Here is a 5,111-nt window from a genome sequence, read left to right as displayed (position 1 = left end):
GTTGTGAATTCACCTGCAGCAGTTATTCCCGCTGTCTTGTCGTCACACAGTCCTTTAGAGCAAATCGCACCTTTCTAATCTCTTCCAACCTGGCGATGAACTTCACAGTTGTCTGTAGGAGCAGGTGCTCTACATATACACGCACACAAACATACCTCGCTGGTGGATGAACTCTAATCAAACCATACAGGGATTTTTTAAGCAGGTCAGCAGCTTAATCCCCACAACCATCACCATCTTAATCTTTTTTCCTTTTTTTTTTTTCTTCTTCTCTGCATAATCTTCCTGAGCGAGAAAGAGCGGAGAGGTCGATTCCACAAGGTCTTTCTTTGGTCCACCGCTCCCTCATCGCGTTTCTGACCCATTTCTCTAGATGCCTGTGCAGAGACTGCAAAGAAAAGTCAGTTTAACACCTGTCAAAACAGCTGATCCAGGTGCACTGTTGGCTCTCTGTCCTCGTGATGTCAGCATGAATGAGAATTTCATGTCCAGTTTGCTTCCTCTTGTTAAAATAAGTTGCCTAGAAACTAAATAATGTTTTCATCCAGTCCTACTTAGAATTATGTAGTAGGAATTTAGTGGTGTTTGTGCCTGCAGAAAAGGCTTCAGCGCAGAGATTTTTGACATTTCCAACTGGTGCTGTGTCCGGTTAGTGCAAGTAAATACCAGCAGCGTACCTTGGCCACAACAGATTGCTAGTTCCCCCACCACCACCCCCACCTCCTCTCTCTCTGAATTCACAGCTCGAGGCAGCGGCGGGCTGCAGCGTGCACGTGAACTGTGTGACACATAAAGGAGCTGTTCTGAGATGGCAGTGAAAGGACGCAGTGAGACATAAGATGCTTGGGATCACATGTAAGAGTCCTCGGACGGTTGGGTTCATTAATTACAAAGCAACCTCCAGATTTGAGAATTTGTGTGCACGTGACAAAGTGCGTGGATGGAGTTTATGAGGAATTACTTCCAGTTCATCAGGATTCCATTCAAAAGAGGGGGGGAAAGTAAAAATAGATCCGAGGACTTACATATCAAACACTCGGGAATAAAAATAGAAAGCTCAGAGTGTTTCCCAATGTTTGTGCGCTGTATCCCTGTTGGACTAAGAGTCAAGGACAAGGCCTGCAAACATCAATCAGCTGAGAGGAAAGTGGAGCTGCAGGAGTTTGAACACTGAATGCCAGTGGAAGAGTTAGCAGCCTTAACGCAGGGTAATCAGTGAAAGTGCTTCGCGGTTATTAGATTACTGAAAGGGTAATCCCCGAAGAGATAAGAACCTGAGTCGATAGTAAACGCACAAGGGTGACTTCATGCTTCGGTTGGTGTAGGATGACTTCTTCAAAGCGGCGTAATGGAATTATGGCTTCATATTTGGTGAGGTGTGGGGCTACCGCACACTGCCAGGGCAGCTTCTGTGTGCCTCGGTTGCTCCAGTGAAGCAGCTAAACACCTTCCCAGAGTTATTCTCTCTTTGAGGTTTTGACAGAAGTGGAGAGGGTCATCTGAGGACAGAGACACCAAAGCTGTAGGTCAGCCCTGGGCCCATCTGTGAGCGTCTGCAGACTTTTGCAGTGTGTGCCAGACCGGCGGCATTGCTGGTACGTTGACTGAGCATCTTGAATTACGGTGGAGCATTCGCTTGAGAAAAATCACTTTGATTCCAGGTTAATGGATTCACGTACAAGTAGAGAAACATAAGTGACAAGAGCATGAAGAAGATAAAATAATCCCTTATTCATCAGCAGTAGGGATTATAGAGACTGGCAGCAACGTTTGGGAAAGAAGTCATAAAATGTTAACCTCCATGCACAGGTTTTTTTTTTTTTTTTCGTTTTTTTTTTGACAGTCATTGCCACAGCTCACAACTTTCCTGGGTAGCATTTCAATTAGTTGTTTGCAAAATAAAAGCAATATTTCTGAAATTGTGATACTTTCTACGTGTTTGAACCAGCTGTGACTCTCATAAAGTCTCATCTCACGACATCCCATCTTTCTCCTAACCCTTTAAAGCCTGAACGCATCGCTGCTGATCCGTTAAAGCACGCGGTATGTAAAATTACCGTAACTCACAGTGGTTTGCTCCATTGACAAAATTCAAAATGAACACTGGGAAGTTGCGCTTTTGCCTGGAAGACCTTCGTGACAACTCAAGGGTATAATTATATTATTTTTTTACCAACATACTCCTCCAAACAACCCTCTCTTCCTGGGTCTCCCCGGTCTTGCGTCGCCCCCTTCAAATTGCAGCCGACAGCAGCGGTGCGTCAAAATTACCGTAATGGCAGCTTTTTCCGCATATAGTCAATGGTTCAGCCACACGTTTAAATTTTATCCATCGGCGAATTACGGTACGTCTGAAAAACCACATCACGAGAACATAAAAATGCTTTAGCGATATTTGAGAGATTTTTTATTTTTTTTCGAAATGTAGGCCATTACCTGTTGTTTTTATTCCGACATTTCTAGGGGTAATGGAAACACAGCAATAGTCATAATATGTGATAGGTTTATCAGAACATTATATATATATATATATATGGACAGGATTTAAGACTGAGCTCACCATGAGTTTGTGTAACCACAGTCTCACAGCTCTTCCTGTTTCACGTTTGCAATGATCAATGCAGACTACAGAGTCACTTCCCCTCTTGGCAGGTGCTGCGTTCACTCACAACCTGCCCTGACACTGTCGACACAGTCGGCCACATTCAGCCTTCTTCGCTGCTCGTTCTGTTATGTTGGGTTGGTGTGTGTCCAGCTTCTTTTACATGTCAGATTTTCCATCCGTGTCTAACTGAGTTTGGGTCCACATCATTTTCATACTCATCAGACTCCGTGCTCCCTATAAATATAAACACCGTCATCACATGTTTCATCACAGGATTAAGGCGATCACATGCCTCACCAACTTGTTGAGAATATGAGGAAGCATGACTTTTTTTTTTCAGTCCCAGTTAAACGTTTCAGTTTGTTCTTGCTGATGCATTACCCACAGATCTTAATCAGGAACTGTTTCTATAGAAATATGAGCCAGTGGAGTATTTAAGGGCATTTAAAGGCCTCAGACCTCCCCTCTTTGTCACTTTGGTACAAATCCAAAATCATTTGAGTCTGGACAGTTGATTTAGTTTTTTATACACGGTATGCTGTGTAATATAATGCTAAGCACTTTACTGTAATATGCAGTGCACCTTCTCCTTCATTTTGTCACTGGTCTGTACGTCATTCACGAACCACTGCAGAATGATTCTTGTGCAAACATGAACCGCGTCTGGTGACCGATGTCGGAGCAACACGCGACAGAAAGTGTATAAACATTTTTGATGAACTGCGCCGTGACTCCGGTAGCCAGGAAAGACTATGACACTATTTCATTCCCGGGCAAACGGCTGCTGTTGCCATGGAGATTTTAACCACTGTTATGCAAGCGCTCCACTTAAGACTGCAACCTTCACAAAGCGGCAGGTTACAAGGACGGGGATGCACACAACACACACGTCACGCGGAGAGGAACGCAAGAATCGTGGTATGGGATAACGGTGAATTTTTGGGATGCGTGCACAGTGTCACGTACAAACACATCACACACACTACACCGTGGAAGAATGCGATCATTTTCATGGTTGGAACCAGCCCACTGACCCAAAGGCTGTTATGTAACACTGGTTACCAGCCCCCCCCCCATCTCCTCCCAGCACAGTGCATGTTGGAGAGCTTATGTTCTCCATCCTCTCATCCATCAATCTCTCTGTCCGACCGCAGTCACTCCGCGCAGAAACATCACATGTAGGTCAGAGTTGACAGCGGCTCTTGCGGCTGATCTCTAACAGTCCATTAAACAGACCAAACACTGGAGACTGAATGGCTCACAAGTGCAACTACAGCGTGGGCTAATAAACCTCCCGTAATCCTTCACTGACTCTTGGAGATTTAGGTGTCGGTCTGCTTGGACAAGCCCTTTACTGGGTTACGGTGAAAAGCTCGACCTTACGCCGCGGTGTCCCGGACTCCAAGGGGATTAAAGGAGTAGGTCCTTGACTGAGAATATCACAGGGCGTGTGAAGAATATGCATACGCCAACGAACGGGACGTTTGAGGACAGGACGGAAACATTTTTACTTAGTTATCCCCTATTGCTGGCTAAGATGATGCAAATTAAATACACGTAGTCATTTAAATTTAAAAAAATACACTATTTTCTTTCGGTACCGTTAGTGTTTACAGCAACGAGGAGTCTGCACACAGAAATACAGCAACGTATTCACGGGCCAGAACCCAGCATGCATGTGGCAGATGGTGATATGCAGGAGGTCACTATTTTCAGCAGAATCCGACTCAGGCACACGGCCTCCTAGACATATTGTACTATAACTACTAAAAAAAAAACCCTCAAACGGTGCGAGAGAACAGTGTGTGTAGTTCTGATTAACAACGGTGTATATTAAAATTGCACTTAAATTACGAACCAGTGCTTCATTCTTCATATAGATTTGATATTTGAGTGGCAGTACCAGCAGCGTGTAGCATATTTCAGACAGGACAGACTGGTTCATCCACAGCAGTGACACAAACCAATGTCTTTCTAACAAGCCTTTCTCCACCACTGGTGATCCTTACATCATGCACCGGAGCAGATGTGTGGCCTCAGACCGGCCTCAGGCGAGCAGGACCCGCGGAGGCATCCTGTTATCTCTCTGCAACAGAAATCCTTCCAGACCGACGGCAACAACAAGGCTATAGATATGTTTGTGTGCTGGTTCTTGGCTGGACTCCACCAAATTATGTATTTACAGTAGTGTGCCAGTTATTTTTCTTCCAAGCAGGTGCTGGGGGTGGGGGTGGGGGTGGGGGGTGTCCCACCGGTGCCTGGTCGTATTGAGTTACAGGCCCATCATAGTTTCCAGGGTGTCTGTGGAGATATTAATTAATGTTTCATCATGGGCTTGGCGTTCAGAAAGAGGTCACTTGCTTCATGCACAGAAAACACAGCCATCGCGTATTTACATAAAATTTGATTGCGGCGACATTTACATTCCACCTGAGTCGGACACACGTGGACGATATCTCAGAGACTAAATGTCCTTTCCCACAAGCGATGAAAGACGACACAGATG

Source organism: Mugil cephalus, chromosome 4 (assembly GCF_022458985.1).
Source record: "Mugil cephalus isolate CIBA_MC_2020 chromosome 4, CIBA_Mcephalus_1.1, whole genome shotgun sequence".
Classification (NCBI taxonomy): domain Eukaryota; kingdom Metazoa; phylum Chordata; class Actinopteri; order Mugiliformes; family Mugilidae; genus Mugil; species Mugil cephalus.
The sequence above is the reverse complement of the archived record's forward strand: the minus strand, read 5'-3'. Positions refer to the sequence as shown.